Below are 19688 nucleotides of genomic sequence, written 5' to 3' on the forward strand. Positions count from 1 at the left end.
TCTTTAGGGATAATGGGATGGTGTAGATGGTTTAATCTTATCCTGTTTTAACTTAGACACCTTGTATGTGTCTAAAAAATTGTCCATTTCATCCAGATTTTACAATTTAGTTGAGTATAAACTGATGTAGTAGACCTGATGTTTTTTGTTTTCCACGGTTTCCATTGTTATATATTGTTATATATATAAGGGAGCTTTTCATTTCTCATTTTATTAATTTGATATTGTCTTTGTGCCCTCTGGTTAGTCTGCTTAAGGGTTTATCTAGCTTATGTTTTGTCTCAAAGAAACAGCTCCTAGTTTTCTTGATTCTTTGTATAGTTCTTTTTGTTTCTATTTGGTTGATTTCAGCCCTGAGTTTGGATATTTCCTGCCATCTACTCTTCTTTTGTGTATTTGTTTCTTTTTGTTCTAGAGCTTATGTGTGTGCTGTAAAGCTGCTGGTGTTAGCTCTCTCCAGTTTCTTTTTGGAGGCACTTATTGCTATGAGTTTTCCTCTTAACACTGCTTTCATTGTGTCCCATAAGTTTTGGTATGATGTGATTTTATTTTCATTAAATTCTAAATTCTTTAATTTTTTCTTTATTTCTTCCTTTACCAAGTTATCATTGTGTAGAGCATTGTTCAGTTTCCATGTGTATGTTTGTTTTCCATTGTTTTTGTTGGAATTTAAGACCAGCCTTAGTCTGTGGTGATCTGATAATTTGCATGGGATTATTTAATCTTCTTGTATTTGTTGAGGCTTGTTTTATAGCCAATTATATGGTCAATTTTGGAGAAGATACCATGAGATGCTGAGAAGAAATTATATTCTTTTGCTTTGGGATGAAATGTACTTTAAATATCTGTTAGATCCATTTGGTTCATAACTTCTGTGAATTTCACTGTGTCTTTATTTAGTTTCTGATTCCAAGATCTGTCCATTGCTGAGAGTAGGGTGTTAAAGTCTTCCACTTTTATTGTGTGGTGTGCATTTATTATTTGAGCTTTAGTAAAGTTTCTTTTATGAATGTGGGTACACTTGCATTTGGAGCATAGATGTTTACAATAGAGATTTCATCTTGGTAGATTTTACTTTAACTAGTATAAAGTGTCCTTCTTTATCCCTTCTGATAACTTTTGGTTGAAAGTCAATTTTATTTGCTATTGAATGGCTACTCCAGCTTATTTCTTGGGACCATTTGCTAGGAAACTTGTATTCAACCTTTACTCTGAGGTAGTGTCTGCCTTTGTCACTGAGGTTGACATTGATCATTGATGTGATTTCTTTATTGTTTCTACTTCCATTTTTAGATCCTGGATGGTTTTACTCATTTCCTTCCTTTTTTCTTTTGCTTTTGTTCTTATGCTTGCGCCTCCAGTCATCTGATTATCTCTAGTGCAAACTGCCCTCTCTATATCTGTCTGGAGCCTGTCCTTCCTGTACTCCTGGTATAGTCAGAACTCCTCAGAGTCCAGCTGTCTCTGTGATCTTGTGATTCAGGACAACAAATGCTGGGTCCTGTTTACATATCCAGTCTGGTAGTATATGTCTTTTTATTGGGGAATTAAGTCCATTGATGTTAAGAGATATTAAGTGATTGTTACTCCCTGTTTTTTTTTTTGTCTGTTTGTTGATACAAGTGGCATTATGTTTGAGTGCCAATATTCTTTTGAATTTGTTGAAAGATTAATTTCTTTCTTTTCATAGGGTGTAGTTTTGCTCCTTATGTTGGTGTTTTTCATCCATTATCTTTTGTAGGGCTGGATTTGTAGAAAGATATTGTCTAAATTTGGTTTTGTCATGGAATATCTTGTTTTCTCTGTCTATGGAAATTGAGAGTTTTGCTGGCTATATTAGTCTGGGTGGGCATTTGTGTTCTCTTAGGGACTGAATGACATCTACCCAAGTTCTTCTGGCTTTTATAGCTTCTGATGAGAAGTCTGGTGCAATTCTGATAGGTCTGTATTTATATGTTACTTACATTTTTCCCTTACTGTTTTTAATATTCTTTCTTTATTAAGTGTACTTGGTGTTTTGATTATTATGTGATGAGAGGAATTTCTTTTCTGGTCCAGTCTATTTGGAGTTCTGTAGGCTTCTTGTATGTTCATGGCCCTTTTTTTCTTTAGGTTAGGGAAGTTTTCTTCTATAATCTTGCTGAAGATATTTACTGGCCCATTACATTGGGAGTCTTCACTCTCTTCTATACCTTTTATCCTTAGGTTTGGTCGTCTCATTGTGTCCTAGATTTCCTGGATGTTTTGGGTTAGGAGCTTTTTGCTTTTTGCATTTTCTTTGACTGTTGTGTCAATGTTTTCTATGGTGTCTTCTGCTCCTGAGATTCTCTCTTCTATCTCTTGTATTCTGTTGGTGATGTTTGCATCTATGACTCCTGATCTCTTTCCTAGGTTTTCTACCTCCAGGGTTGTCTCCCTTTATGATTTCTTTATTGTTTCTACTTCCATTTTTAGATCCTGGATGGTTTTGCTCATTTCCTTCACCTATTTGGTTGTGTTTTCCTGTAGTTCTTTAAGGGATTTTTGTGTTTCCTCTCTAAGTGCTTCTACTTGTTTACCTGTGTTGTCCTGCATTTTTTTTAAGTGAGTTATTTATGTCATTCTTAAAGTTCTCCATCATCTTCATGAGAAGTGATTTTAGATCCGAATCTTGCTTTTCCTGTTTGATGGTGTATCCAAGACTTGCTATGGTAGGAGAATTGGGTTCTGATGATGCCGAGTAACCTTTTTTCTTTTGCTTTTGTTCTTATGCTTGCCTCCAGCCATCTGATTATCTCTAGTGCAAACTGCCCTCTCTATATCTGTCTGGAGCCTGTCCTTCCTGTACTCCTGGTATAGTCAGAACTCCTCAGAATCCAGCTGTCTCTGTGATCTTGTGATTCAGGGATCCTGTGATCCTGAGACTCTGAGTGTCAGACTTCCTTGGAGTCAAGCTGCCATGCAGCATGTAAAAATCAAATCATAGTAATGCTTTTACCTACTATAATTTCTTTGTCAGGAACCTTTTAGTTTCTTTCCTTGAATTTGACAGTATTTATGTTATATATTTCAAATACCCAGTAAATTTCTAAATGATAATTGAACGGGAAAGAAAAACATTTGATCATAACAAATTTAAAAAAATATATTCTATCAATAGAGCTCTACAAAATGCCTTAGAAGGAAAACCACATCCAAGAGGACACAATGAGTAAATAACAGTTTAACATAAACATTTAAACAACTGAGTTCTAAAAAACGAAATACAGTACAATATAACAAGAATTAATAAAAACTCTTTATTAACTCTTTATCTTATTTCCCATCCCCCATGGATCAAAATATTAGATTAACAAAATCGAACAAATAGAATTCATCTATGTGCTACCTTCAAAAAACATCCCTTGGTAAAAACAAAAGACAGCACCAGAGAGTAAAAGTATGGTAAATGGTATTAAAAAACAGAACTAGGAAGCAAGCAAATGTAGCTATTTTTCAATTTCACAAAAGTTATTTCAAATGAAAACTAAGCAGAAGAGAGAGAGAAAAAAACATATACTCATTAAAAGAACCCCCCAAACATAATTCTAAACATTTACATACTAAACATAAGGGAATATAATTCTATAAAAGAAATATTACATCTAAGTTCATTCATTAACCCTAAAAGAGTGGTCCTCAATGACCTCACTACCGTCCTGTCATCAATAGATAGGTTACCTGACAAAAACTAAATAAAGCATATCTGAGATAATATAATAATTAAAACAGACCTAACAGGTATCTATGAAATATTTTACCCCAAAATTAAGGAAGACATTTAATTCTTATATATGTAATGGCTGTTCAGAATCTTCTGCAAAAAATGTCTTCAAATATATTCATTCTGTCTAACTCAAATTTGTTTATAGATTCTCTCACTTTCTCCTTCTCCATTTCTACCCCTTTACAGCATTATTCATTTCTCCAGTTCTATGAATTCAATGCCTGTGATTCTACATGTAGTCAGATGGAGTGGCATCTATTTTCTGTGTCTGGATTATTTCAGGTAGCACATGTTCTAGAATAATCTACAATGACACAGCAGATATAACATAATTTCTTTATGATTGTGTAGCATTCTCTTATTAGTTTATATCTTGTTTGCTTCATCTATTCATCTATTTGTTGAGGGACATTTGCATTGATTTTATAACTTGGTTGTTGCCAGTCATGTTGTAAGGAATACCAGAGTTTGAATAGGAATTCCCTTTGGATGTATACATAGAAGAGAGATTGTTAGATCATGGATAATTTTATTTGAAATGTGCTTGGGAGTCTTTAAACTATTTTCCCTAAAGTATGAGCTAATTCTTGCTAATAACAGGTGGAGCTCACTTCCTTACTATGCTCATTAGCACCATGATCTTTGTGATAAGAGAAGCATTGACATAATGATAGGGATTCAGAACTCTTATTTTATAGGTCATTTTTATATATAGTTTTAAATATATTACTAGATAATTCTTCACTTTATAATAAAATGCTACATATTAGTCCTGGCATAGATGAACAATGGTCATATTGCTGGATTCAGCTTAATATTTTGTTCAAATGGTAGTCTAAAAATTTGATGTTAGAACTAGATTTCCTTTGTTTACGTATCAGAAATCTATAAGCTATAAGTATATCTTCTTCACTATTAAGATATACAATTTACACTGTTGCCACTGTTGTATTATTCCATTCTTATTGATATATTTGACAATTCTTAATTGAATGTAGATGTTCTTTTAGTCCATTTAATTGCCTTGTAGATACTATGATATGTGTTTTAAAATATCAGCCTATTGACAGATAGGCTTCTTTCCTTTGAAGTCTGTCAATCATTTTCAAGCTACCTTCTTTAAGAGATTTTTGATATTTTACATATATTCATTTGAATTGATTCATCTACAAGAATATCAACTTGTAAATCTTTATTGTGTTTTTTTTTTTGCCTTAAAATGAATTTCCACCAATAGTTTCATCAGAATTTTATTCAGTTACACTTATTTTTAACATTTTCATCTCTTCCTCATTAAGGGAACACACTTACAGAGAACATTAATTTTTTAAAGAAGTGTCAAATTCTGTATTTCTTAGGTGGCAGCTGATATCTAGAAAATTGGAAAATTTGAGAGTACTCCTGATATAGTATATTCAATTTAGTATTTAGGAAAATCTGGGCTTTGTTCTGCACATTAAATTCAAGCATTGCACAGAGCTGTGGTTCTTAGGCTCACCACAGACTTAGTGCCATCTGGGGGGCTTTAGAGTTTCTAATGCCTGGGCCATACCCTATACAAATTGGAGCCTGAGGGCTGGAGGCTCATGCGTCTGTTTATTTAAAGCTCCCTAGGTGCTTCTTTTGTGCAGTCAATGGAGAGATCCAGAGCCAGAGGCACAGGTTGGGGGTGGGAGGGAAAAGGGTAACACTAGATTAAAAGAAAAGAAGGAGAGTGAAAGTGTGTATGGGGGGGGCTTTCGTCGACTGGTTTTTAACTTTGATCTATCACTGAGGGATATTTTTTTTGATTCATTGAGAATTAAATTTTTCTTTGCCTTTTTAAAAAAAAGGTATAAAGAGTGTATGCATTGAGAACATTCCATATGCAGACACAATGATGGGAGTTGCATTTAATGGTGCCTAAACTCATTCTAGTTGTAAAATTCTCTCAGTTCTGTAGCTACAATTTGTAAATTGGGAGATAATTAGCAACACACAATGGATAGGTGGTAATTGCCTATGGAGGCTTAATGTGTGAATGAGTACTAAGAAAACTTGCTGACTACAGTTGTTCAGACTGTGCACACCTACATTCTTAGACCTTTGGAAACTGAATAAGAAGCTTTAGATGTCTGAAGCCAGCCTGAGCTACATAACGAGACAGTCTTAATCAAGAAAGTAAAATGAAGGAAAACAAGATGGAAAGGAGGAAGGAAGGAAGGGAGGAAAGAAGAGAAAAGAAAGACAAGGCAAATGAAGGAAGCAATGGAGGAATGAAAAAAGAAAATAAAAGAAATTAGGCAATGTTTAATAATTATATTTGAATGAAAATACTCATCAAAATTTATTTCTAGCAACACAATTAGATAATTCAATATACTTTTTTCAGTATACACTTAACTGAATTTGAGAAAAAGTAAAGGAAGAAAAGCAGATGATAGAGCTACAGAAAAAAAATATAGCCATAATTTTATTTCTTCACAGAAATACAAGAATTGGAACAGTGCTTTCCCATCTTTAAATACCAAACATTCCAAGTCTTCAAATATTCTGACCTTGAAGTTTTCTTAAGTAGGACCAGAGATTCTGCTGCTCAGGTAGTGTCTTTGGGCTGAAATGCTATTGTGAGTAGGAGCCATGCTTAAACAGTAATTTTAAAGGAAGCAGACCCAGCATCTTCCTGACTCTAGCCTGATCAAGCAAAACTTCCTTAATTTTTATGCTGTTCATCATGAATATAAAAAAAATTAGTTCATGTGATAAACATGAAGGATGAACATGTGGAGAGATTGTAAGGGAAGAGCTCTAGAGTAAATCTTTAAATGCAAGACTATTAGAAGAAGAAATAGGTTTATTTCTTTAAAGGCCAGTAGAACATAGAAACTCAGGAAGTGTAGAAGTCAGCAGAGCTCTAATCTTCAGAGCTGATTTTAGTCATAAATATAAAACTCCACATGCTTCACACTTGTGTCTTTTATCTATTTGTGTGAAACTAATATGTCATGAAGAAGTGTTAGCAGGAACAGGGCTATGGAGGCAACACCAGATTCTATGTGGAAATGGCATGAGAAATAATTGAATAAAATAAAAGGGAACTGGCATTCTGAAATGAATGTTAAAGATAAGATACAAAATCAAAATCCACTCTTTCCTATTTCACGGGTCCTAAAAACCTGAAGAGACATGTTATAGAAATACTGTTCATATTAGGGCAGTGAGAAAGAGATGGCTCAAAATGAGATGAGAGGATTTATAGAGGAGGGCACTGGAAGCATTAAGGAACATGCAGAGTGCTTCACCAAGGACTGCTGTAGAGAGGTGATAAATATACAAGCCCTTTCCCCATAGAATGTTATGGAAATTAGTGTGAACATATATATATAAAGTACAAAAGAGTGTGGAATCTAAAGATCTCTGTTGATAAACTTCTGCTGTGTCTGCTATAAGCAGAATTTTACGGTTGGGTAAGTTATACAACACTGATCCACTTATTTAGCTCTACACTTACATCTGCTAGGAAAGCAGTTGATTGTGTGGCAAATGGACTGGTGACTGCGGTTAATATTTACCAACAACTTAATTATGAGAGAGTAGCAAGGATTGCATGTGAAGGCATGGAACATCTATGGTAGACAAAAGACATATGGTCAGAACAAAATAGGTTGGTTGAATTAGAATGCATTGACTTTAAAGTTTTTGATGAGAGTAAAGAGGAAAATAAAATGTTGTATATATCTAGGCATAAGAATTTAATTGAAATATCGAATACTGGCCTAAGAAATCAAATCAATTTAATATAGTACAATGTCTTAATTTATAAATGAGTTAACTATTCGTCAAGAATTGTCTCTTCATTAGATATTTGAGGCTAGAGTATAAGAAAGCTGATTTCTTATGATTTTGTTGCTAATCATGCAGACACTGGTTACAGTGGCACTGATTCAAATGGCAGGTATATAGTTGGACATACCAAGATCCTATCACACTGGTAATGGTGTTCCTAGCTAGTAAGAGATAGAAAGCTGAATAAAGGTTTGATTCCAAACCACATATTAGTCACTTGCCTTCTTGTGACAAAATACTCAACATAAACAATTTAAAGGAAGAAGGATTTTGTCTTGGCATTGTTCTCTGTTGATATGATACAATGCAGTTATAAACAGACTTAAAATATCAAAAGTTAAAACAATTTCAAGTTACCACAACATGGGGGATATTCCAATAGGAGCTTGAAGAAGCTGGTCACATCAAAACCACTCTGGCTGGGTTTTCCCACAATTAATATATTCAAGGTATTTCTCCACAGTCATACCCACACGTAATTGAGACAACCCCCAATTAAGCCTCTTTTCCAATATATTTCTAGATCGTGACAAGTCAACTATTAAACTGATGATTACAGGTTTAATTTTAGCTCACAGTTTGACAGCATTGTCTGTCATGGTTGGTAAGTCACAGTAATATGAATTTAAGGTACTGGTCCTATCCCATCCATAGTCAAGAAGTAAGGTACTGGTCCCATCCCATCCATCGTCAAGAAGCAGAGATAGATGAGTACTAGTGTTCTGCTTGCTTTCTCCTTTAGCTACATTTTAGGACATCATTTCCACCTCAACTTACTTAACTTGTATAGTTCCTCCTAAATACTCAGAGGCTATCCTAATCTATCCTAATTTATCAATGTCATGTCCAGAGATTTACAGATGATCATAACCCTGTCACACCACTTTCCAAAAATTTAGTGACATTAAGAAAGCAATTGAATAGAATAAAAGGTGAGGAGGACACAATACCTATCCCAACACCAGGAGTAACTGGGACCAGCAGGACCCAGACACTAAGGAACCCTACCAGTCTAGTCAAGTGGCAGTCCAAGTGGTAGTGGTCTGTCTGGGCCTGTGCCCTAAGCATAACTTGGGCACATATTTGCTGCCAGTCCCACAAACACTCAGAGGAAGCTCCATTCCCAGGTGCTCTAACATGCCCAGGATCATAGGATCAGAGGTAAGAAGGATACAATATCCGTCCGAACACCAGGAGTAACTGGGACCCAGGTACTCAGAAAGTCTATCAGTCCAATGGCATGGGTCACTTCTGGTCTGTCTGGGCCAGTGCTCTGAGTAGACCTTGAGTGCAAACTCTACAGCTAGTCTCATAATACCTAGAAGAAGTTCTATGCCCAGGCATTCTAATGGACCTAGGATTCCGGGATCCCAGGATCCCAGAATCACAGGATCATAGAGACAGATTGACTCTTAGGAGTTCTGATACAACCAGGATCACAGGAAGGACAGGCCCCAGTCAGATTTAGCCAGGGCAGGTAGCACTAGAGATAACCAGATGGAGGGAGGCAAGCATAAGAACAGAAGCAACAAAATCCAAGGTTACTTGGCATCATCAGAACTCAATTCTCTCACCATAGCAAGTCCTGGACACACCATCACACCAGAAAAGCAAGATTCAGATCTAAAATCACTTCTCATGATGATACAGGACTTTAAGAAGGACTTAAATTACTCCCTCAAAGAAATACAGGAGAACACAGGTAAACAGCTAGAAACCCTTAAAGAGGAAAACAAAAATCCCTTAAAGAATTACAGGAAAACACAATCAAACAGGTGAAGGAAATGAGCAAAACCATCTAGGATCTAAAAATGGAAGTAGAAACAATAAAGAAATTACAGAGGAAGACAACCCTGGAGGTAGAAAACCTACAAAAGAAATCAGGAGTCATAGATGCAGGCATTACCAACAGAATACAAGAGATAGAAGAGAGAATCTCAGAGGCAGAAGACACCATAGAAAACATTGTCACAACAGTCAAAGAAAATGCAAAAAGCAAAAAGCTCCTAACCCAAAACATCCAGAAAATCCAGGACACAATGAGAAGACCAAACCTAAGGATAATAGGTATAGAAGAGAGTAAAGACTCCCAAGGTAATGGGCCAGTAAATATCTTCAACAAAATTATAGAAGAAAACTTCCCTAACCTAAAGAAAGAGAAGCCTACAGAACTCCAAATAGACTGGACCAGAAAAGAAATTCCTCCCATCACATAATGATCAAAACACCAAATGCACCAAACAAAGAAAGAATTTTAAAAGCAGTAAGGAAAAATGTCAAGTAATATATAAAGGCAGGCCTATCAGAATTACACCAGACCTCTCAACAGAGACTAAGAAAGTTAGAAGATCCTGGGTAGTGGTCATACAGAACCTAAGAGAACATAAATGCCACCTCAGGCTACTATACCCAGCAAAACTCTTAATTACCATAGACAGAGAACATAAGATATTCTATGACAAAAACAAATGTGCACAAATACCTTTCCTTTCTACAAATCCAGACCTATGAAGATAATAGATGGAAAACACCAACCTAAGGAGCAAAACTACACCCTAGAGGAAGCAAGAAGGTAATCTTTCCACAAACCCACACATCCATAATTCCACCTCTAACAAAAATAACAGGAAGTAACAATTACTTTTTAAAAATATCTCTTAATATTAAAATTAATATTACCAACATATTCTAACCGATTGAAATTCAAAACTATGAGAAATTAGAAATTTGTTGGCTATCATCCGTTGGTCTCTCTAATTAGGTAATTGGAGAAATAGGTCCAATATTGTCCAATCCATATATACTTTCTACTTGTTTGTACCTGACAGTGTCTTGCTGTGTACCATATAATGGTCTTGATATCATGCTTCTCCTATCTCATCCTCTCTATTAGTAGGATTGTTTATTTGATGTTTTTACACTACACTATGGTTTTCAGAATAGCTTGCATATTTCAAATTTATTTATACAGCCAAAAGAAACGTAGACATTTAACTTGGGAGGTAGCTTGTAAAAAGAACAAAGAGTGAGACTAAATGCTTTGCTTGACATTTGTAGTTCTTGTATCAAATTTGAAGAAGAGGACTTTATAAGTTACTCTTTCTCAGAGATGAATGCTTTTCAAAATCATCACAGCCCATGAATCAGATTCTTACCCTCTCTTAATGTATTTGCCACCCTCCAAGCAGAACTAGTTCATTGAAACAGTTGACTAATGACTTCATGAATAGACCATCTTAATACACACACTATTTTCTTAAATGAATATAACCTGCTCTCTGTGAGAGGCTGAGAATGAAGACAAATCACTCAAGTCAAATAGCTTTGACCATAGCAGGAAATCTGTATCCAAAAATTGTGCCTACAATTCACTCCTTGGTGCAGCAGAACTGGCAACTCTTAGCTTAGCTACTAGGGAGGTAAAATCCTTTGGTCATGTGAGGAACATTAAAGTACAGCCTTATTATAATGAACTCCAATGTCTAAAGATTGTTCTTATTTTGGGCTTGTACCACAGAAGGAGTCAAGATTTTAAACTCTACTAAAAACAAAACAAGCAAACAAAAAAAGACTTTATCTATTTATTTTCATTTAAAAAACTAGTAGTGATGTATTATTTTAAAATATACAGTTAATATGTTTGGGGTTATTTAATATTTATTCTGAGAAAAATGTATGTATTTTCAGTATTGCTGTAGACAAGCATCTACATAAGACCGTTCAATTGACTTTGCTTTATATAAAACAACATTTATAATACTCATTTTTATTGCTACAATATTTTATAAATTTTAAAGAATATGAAAAAATTTAAAAAATAGACAAAAAAGGAAGGGATTGCTTGTTATAAGCTCATTGGGAGACTTCACAAAATGAAAGCTCAGTGGAAGAGTAAGGACTGTAATCAAAAGAAATATCACCTAAAATAAAGATGTCAGAACACCATGTACTCACTATAATCCATTAATTATCAAATGGAAGTTTCTGATTTTGTGCTGGACCTAGCATGTTTCTGAAAGTACTCTATGGTTGTATAGATATGCTATTGCAGTAATCACTGTAATACATGGGGCAATGAAAGGAGAGAATTTCTCCTCACTTTCAGCACAACATTATTCAACATTATTGTAGATAATAACAATGTCCTAGGCATAAGCGGGAATTTCTAAGTCAAGAATTGGTCAGATGTAGAGCAATAGAGTCAGAAGTAGCATTTGCCTTTTAGAAAACTCATCAAAAAACAACTGTGCTTGCTTCTTGGTTTTAGGGCAACTTGGCACAAGTTGAAGTCATCGTAGAAGATAGATCTTCAGTTGCAAAATTGCCTCCATATGATTTGATTGGAGGCAAGCCTTCTGGATATTTTATTAATTAGTGATTGATGTGGGAGGGACCAGATTATTGTGAGAAGAGCCATTTTTGGCTGATGGTTCCAAATTCTATAAGAAAGAAAGCTAAGTAAGCCATGTGGAGACAGACAGGCACTAAATAACACTCCTCAATCCTCTACATGAGTTCTTGCTCAAGGTTCCTGTCCTATTTAAATTTTGTTCTGACTCCCTTCACTGATGAGCAGTAATAGGGAAAAGTAAGACCAAATAAACCATTACTTCTCCAAATTAATTTGGTTGTGGTGTTTCATTCCAACAATCGTAACCCAAAGACAATTACTTCTAAAGAATAAACTATTTTTATTTTCTCCTTATCTTAAAATAGGAGAAAGTCTGGTCAATGTTTCAACCCACTGTCAGATCAATTAGAAGTGAATACAGGGAAAAACAGACTGGGTTTGCCCAGGCTAAATGTATGATGTATCCAGGTGATATTCTATTAGTTTCACAGATGGGTGATTACCTGTGCTGATCAGTTATTATCAACTTGACACAAACTAAAATAACTTAGAAGGAAGGAACCTCAAATGGAAATTACCTCTGTTAAAATTGTTTGTGGGCATGTTTCTGGGAGCATTTTCCTGATTTATGATTGGTGCATGCAGGAGATCTAAGATCACTTTGGCAAGTGCCAGCACTGATGATATAATCTTGGGATTTAAAAAAAATGAGGAAATGATGGAAAATGATCAAGTAAACAACATTTCTTTTTGGTCTCTGTTTCAGTTTATACCTCCAGGTTCTTGGAGTTTCTGTCATGGCTAGCATTGATGATGATATACTGTATCCTGTAAAATGATATATACCTTTCCCCCCCAAGTTTCTCTCAGTAATGGTATTTTTTATCATAGTCACAGGAAAAAGAAAAAGTAACAGAAGAAAACTAACCCATGCAAATGAGAACATAAAATTATGAAATTATCCTGAACATATCTCAAACTATTAACAAATCAGTAAAACTCAGAGACACTGAGCTTTCTCTGTTTAACCAAGGAAGACAGGAGAGATAATCTCTAGTTGAAGCCTAGATTTTTTTCTTTTTTAATTATAATATAATTTCATTATTCCTCTCTATTTTTCCTCCCTCCAAATGATCTCACATACCCCTCCTTCTCTGTTTCTAACTCATTAAAAGGGAGTAACTGGCTAGGAGTAACTATTATCTCAGAACTGTCTCTAGCAAAATTGGAAGTCAAGAGCCAGTATGATTTTATTAATGTGGAACATGAGGAAGAGAAATCTGGGTGTTTAGAAAATGGTGTTCTTACTAATGCATCAAAATAGAGCCATCAGTAAGGAAAGTGGCACTAATAGGAGACATTTGGATGAGAGGTGAGCAAAAGAAATGTAGATGCTAGGAAATGATTATTCTAGACTTGGTCTTATTAGTGGAAGTTATTGATTGAGCTCATGGGAATATGGAGAGAGTAAACATGTGAAATTCCAATACATAAAATTCCAGGTACAAAAAGAAGAGACTCTTTCAAGACAGTATATATCCATAGAAATCTGCTAACCATGTTTACAAATATCTCTGTAATGAGTGTCATTGTGGAATTATCCAATAAGCATTTCAATTATTTTATTACTTCTGTTAGATTTTTCAAGTAGTCTAGTAGAGTCATATATGATGACAGATTCTTGTTTATATACCATAATGCCAAATTTAACATAATGATTTACTTAAAACATTGATCTTTGTCAAATAAAAGGGGGACCAAGTATAGTCTGCTGATTAGCATTTGGTAGTCATTTTTTAATTCACCATAAGCACTTCTAACCTCTTAGGACCTATGACAGAGTCATTTATGTGTATTACGACTTCATGACGTTTTGGTCTGTTCTCTGATTTCTTCTTGAGAATGTTTTTGTGTGTTACAGAATCTTCTTCAGAGTCATAACAATAAGACATCATAACAATAAGTGTTTGTTGTTGTTTTTCTTTGTTGATGCTGTTTGCTTGCTTTTAATAATTGCCCAGCTACACTAGGTTTTCTTTAAAATGACACACTATTGTTTCCTCCATTATTTTTTTCCCTGAGAGAATACCTACTTGTCAAGACTTCTCTAGAACACTGTGAACATATTTCAGAGAAAATGACGCATATTAGATAATTACTTAATGTTAATAATCTTTGAAAGAAAACAGATGTCTAAAATATATATTGCTGTATTATATAATAGATAACATCTTTCTAATTAGAATTAGGACATTGAAACATACATAATTTGTGTTATAGATCATTGTGAACTGCCTTGAGGGCGGTGAGAGTTGAACTTGGTCCTGAGGAAGAGCAGCCAGGGCTGTACACACTGAGCTTTCTCCAGACCCTTGCACAGTTTTGTTTTATTTCTCTAAAACACAATTATACTATTTACTTCAGAAATTTCTACTTTGGGGATAAGACCTTTCTTTTCTTAGATATAAAGAGATTGTTTTTCCCCAAAGTGGGGTAAGATAAAAAGTAAAAATGATTTCTGTACAATAAAAATGGCCCTAACAGACATTTTTGAATGTGAGCTGGATTATGTCTCTTTGAATCTAAGTGATGAGTGTTTGGTTATTTGCCAGTGTTGTTTTCCAGCTCTGGAAACCATGTTCAGAGATGATTTGGAGATTATATATTTTGTTATAACTTCCTTTCTACATTGCACACTATCTTAAATAACTTTCTGGTTCCATGTTGCATGGGCTTAGGCTTTAATTAGAATTTCTCTAGCATTTCATAGACCTTTTTGTACATCTGTAATTATTTCCACTATTATTTACATTTTAAAAATCTGTCTCCTATCATAGTAGTTGCTATGTGCACTTATTATTCTCTTTGCTTTTGTAAAAGTAAGGGACCATGCCACAGTCCTGCTATAGTTCTTTGTTTATGGTTACAAATATGGGAATAAATGCCTTTCAGAAATATTTTATAATAAGAAAATGAAGTTTTCAATTGTATTTATTGAAGTATGTGACACATTTCAAGAGAAATGTACTTACTGTAAGGAAGTAGATTTCTAAAATCTGTTTGCTTATGATGTAAATGCTGCTAAAGAATGAAAGATAAATATGTTATACATCTTATTTTAATAATACATATAGGTCAGTCAGCTGTCTATATTATACATTAACTCTGATACTATCTGTGTTGACTAGTTTACTTGTGTCTAGGGTCATTTAAGTATTAAAGTGTATACTTTTCAATGGAAGAAAAAGTATTTATTCAATAAAATAAAAATGTAAAACAAAAAACATAAGGGATATTACTCTAAGCAACAGGTGTGTTCTCTGTTGTTTGGTTGGGAAGTGCAAGGACCCTAGTGCTACATATATATTAACATCATCATAAGTGCCATGACTTAAAGTAGATTGCAAAATTTAGGAAGGAAATTGTTAAAGTTCAGTATTGAGGACCAGGAATGAAATGATGTGTAGTATTTCACATCACCAAATGCTCTGAGCACAGTGGATCATCTGGGATGGCTCAGGATATGCTGTCTCCAACCGAGCAGACCAGCTAACAGTCTTCCCAACAGAAAGGACCAGGGGGAAGGGGCTAGATGTTTTTAATTTTTTATATATATATGATGCTTTTCTAATTGTTATTTTGAATTATTCCCAGTTTTGTTAAATAAAAATACTCAATAGTATTATATACTACAAGATCTGGAGCTAGCGGAATGGTTCACAGGTAAGCTTTGATGCCACTAAACGTTTCTGACCCTAGATCCATGTATTGGAAAGAAAGAAGACTTCTATCCTACATGCGCATGTGCACACACACACACATACATACACACACACACACACACACACACTTGAGCAAATGCAACAAAACAAGTCTTATAAAGAGAAAATGAAATGTGGATGGAGGAAGTGTGAATACTGTGATTCCTTTATAACTACCTAGGTCCAGTTACATGGCTGTGTCAGAGATAGCACAGACACAAAAACCCTAAAGACAGAATTAATAAGTATGGCTATTGATCAAATTTATAAATATTAAAAGCCAAATGCTAATATTTAAATATCTACACCCCTATGTATGTAATTCTTTTGATAAACACATAGTATATTAGTGCCAATATAAATGATAAAATTAACAAACCATTCAAATCATCAAAACCATTTTTTTTTAAATTTATTCAAAGTGATTTTATTGCTCTGTGCACAAGAGCATTTATGGTACTAGAGAAAAGGCTGTGGACTACTCATATTTCCAATTGGGTGGGAGAACCCTCTTAGTCTAATAGTATTGAGCCAACTAATGAATTCTGCTTTCTATCAGAATGAAGCGGAATTTAGTATCCTTGTCCTTTCTGTTCCTTTTAAGGTGCTTTTGGACAGCAACTGCTTCCTTAATCAAATGGTAGAGATCCTAAGGGAGATGAGGGGCAAGGCCTTTGGACTTAAGGATTCTCAGGATTTTATTTCCAGTCACAAATCAGACCTGTGCCACACTGTGTGAATCCCTCAGGATCACACCTATCTGGGAGGGAGTCAGGCCTTTCTTGGCCAGTTTGTAAATCTGTTCCTTCAGATCATCAAATGTCAATTTCAGTCACATAGGGACACTAAGGCAGTAGGACTGGGCCGAATGTAACAGGCCCTTCCCACGAGTGTGCATGCGACCCATGTTGGCAGAGGTCTGGCAGCAAAGAGAGCAAAACCATTTTTTTTCCTTCTCACAAATGGCTGTCAATTTAGTGTGGATGCTACAGACGAGTATTATAAATTTTCTTTTTTTTTCCACAGTTCATGAAGTCATGTTTAGAAAAATTTCTCTATTAGGGAGCATATAATGTTATATTAACATCATTTTTTATTTCAAGAACTATCAAATATAAACAAAAAATAAAAAGCCATTTAATAATTTTCTAAGGAACATGTTAGCTATCTCCAATAATGACTGCCAAATAATTATCCTTATTAATTCATCACCTGTTCTTTTTGCACACATAATTTAAAACATAAGTTGCACCATTCTGTTATTTCACCTTTAAATATTTGAACATGCATTATTAAAGATTAAGAACTTCTGTGATGGTCTCTGCACACATCATTGGCAGCACAGTGTTTATCCAGAGAAGGCAAGAGGAACATTCGGTTCAGCATGACCCAATAGCCAGTGTTGGTTCAAGCTTTCAGAGACTTACACTGGGTAGTTTATTTGAAACATATGTAAGCACAGAGCAATTTGGCAAACGTTTCTGGTGCTAATAAACTCAATCTCAGGTGTACAACAAAGGTTAAGGCTTCATTACATTGAAATTCTGGTAAAGTGCAAATGGCATTTTCCATAAAGACTGGTTCTGTAGATTGACTAAGGAAGTAGACTAAAGGTAAGTAATTCTCATGATAAAGGCCTAGGGGAGTTTAGCACTATAGAGTGACAGAGATAAATAGGATAAAGATCTTGGGGAGCTGGTGTGGCTTGGCCATACAGACAGCTCAGAGGTCACCAGGCAATTAAACACCTCTCCTCCCAGCCTTCTGGGTGAAAAATGGGTTATACATACCTCTCTCTCTTGGAACAGAATACTCTCTGTGTTTAACATTCCTGTTTCTTTTAGTGTTTATCTCTGAGAACAAGTACCTATACACTTCCTACAGACTTCTGTTTTCAGATGTGCACTATACTAATGTCACTAAAGCATAGTTGCCATTATTTTTAGAAAATAAATAAATAAACTAACCAGTGTTCAAATTTCCAATGTCGTTTCATTAATATTCTATTCATGACAGTGTTTTCTTTGTAATTAAGATTCAAATGGCCAGGCATAGTGTTGCATGCATCTTCTCCTAGCACTCATAGAAAGAGGCAGGTGAGTCTCTGAGTTTGAGGCCAACCTGGTCTACAGAATGAGTTCCAGGATAGCCAGGATAATACAGAAAGACCCTGCCTAAAGGAAACAGATAATAAAATAAAATTAAATAAAATAACTCAAATATTCTATAATAAGTTACAGTTGAAATATATTCTAACACGAATACTTCCTTATTATCTCTTTATGCTTCACAACCCATTCTTGGGAGATCTAGGCTAGTTTATGTTCTATTAATCCAATATTATAGGTTTTAGTTAGTTTTATTTTAAGTGTTGTTGACTTGGTTTCTTGCAGACTTAGATATACCAGCTTATTAGAACAGGCTCAACAGATTTTATCAGTATTGTTCAATGGTGATGCTTCCAGTTCCCATGCATTTTTTTTAAATCAGAAATTGTGAGCATTCCAGTTTCTTTCCAACACTGAGCTAGAACCTATTGAGAGAATGACACTTATGATCTGCTAGTGATGTGCTGATCACTGTAAAACACTTTACCATTAGGATTTCCAAACTTAAGATTATTCTGCAATATTTATCATCCTTTTTTCATTTCTTAGCTGAATAATGAGTATGAAACTTTGGTCCCCACTCTTTGTTAAATTCCTCCATCTTTCCTGTAATGGAAAATCAGGCTGTGGGCTTGGATCTTTTATTTCTTTTCAGGTGTCTAAATACTTGGGGGTTTTGAGCATCCAACAAATAAAACAGAATTTTCCTCTTGTTGAACATTTTATTTTTGTTTGTGGAAATCCATTCTTGTATAATTGCCATATATTTAACTATCAGAAACACCTTTATTAGCCCGACAGTGGTGGCGCATGCCTTTAATCCCAGCACTTGGGAGGCAGAGGCAGGCATATTTCTGAGTTCAAGACCAGCCTGGTCTACAGGATGAGTTCCAGGACAGCCAGAGCTACACAGAGAAACCCTGAAAAAACCCACCTTTGTATCTCTGTTTGATTTCCAAATCTTTCTGTTAAGCCCTACTAGTTTTCCTTTCATAAATAGTAAAATGGTATAGTCTCAATTTTTTTATTTATGAACTTTATCTTATTTTGTTTTAAATATTTTTAAATGAATTAAATGCCTTACATGCTAGACTTTTATGTGTGTTTGTGCTATGCTAGAAGTCTGGTTTGGGGATTCATACACAGTGGCAAATATTCTGCCACTGAGGTATGTGACAACCCACCTGCCAATCAGTTTAAAAGATTAATTTCTCTTTACTATGAAGCATACATTAATTTTAGTATTTATCTATTGTATTCTTTAAAATATTTTGGAATTGAAAATTTCTGAAACATGTATTTATATAGTCCAAATAAGATGCTAGGAACTTGAAGCAATAATATATGTGGCTTGCAATTTTAGCTATATTTAAAATAGATTGATCTCAGTTTTTCCTAAGAAGAAAATGTAAAAATTGTCTTCAATATATAAAGACAATATAATAAGTTTACTTTAATAAATGATTTTATTTCCAAAGATTAAGGTACTCTTGGAACAATTAGAAACAAAGGAGAAAAAATTAAACAAAATAAAACAAAACGAAATCCTTTAATATCTAAATCTAGGTGTCTTGCTTTTTTATCTGCAAAAAAACAGGGGTGTTACAGAGCAATTATTACTTATTAGTTAGTAGGAACTCATATATATTCATATGCATGTTCATATCATACTGCCAAATTTACAACTCTTAAATAATGTAGGTTCACTTTCTTTTTAGCAAGCTATTGTCCCAGAAGAACCAATGCATTCGTTTGGACACAAGTGTAGAACCTAGCTCTGAGCCTTAATTCCTAACATTCTCATTCTAAGGAAGTCCTCTAATATCACAATCTTTTTTATTTTTTTTTATTTTAGATATTTTCTTTATTTACATGCGAATTTCTCCATTCCCAGTTTC

The 19688-nt window shown here is 34.6% G+C and overlaps 1 protein-coding gene and 1 pseudogene across 7 annotated transcripts in view; one reads left to right on the plus strand and one right to left on the minus strand.

Annotated features, from left to right (window-relative positions):
• The window catches only part of Lrfn5 (leucine rich repeat and fibronectin type III domain containing 5), a 297221-nt gene that overhangs the window by 97081 nt on the left and 180452 nt on the right, over positions 1-19688 (plus strand). The gene's annotated exons all lie outside the window — the stretch shown is intronic.
• On the minus strand, positions 16134-16589 carry LOC116081037 (annotated as a pseudogene).

Source organism: Mastomys coucha, unplaced genomic scaffold (assembly GCF_008632895.1).
Source record: "Mastomys coucha isolate ucsf_1 unplaced genomic scaffold, UCSF_Mcou_1 pScaffold6, whole genome shotgun sequence".
In the NCBI taxonomy this organism is placed as follows: Eukaryota; Metazoa; Chordata; class Mammalia; order Rodentia; family Muridae; genus Mastomys; species Mastomys coucha.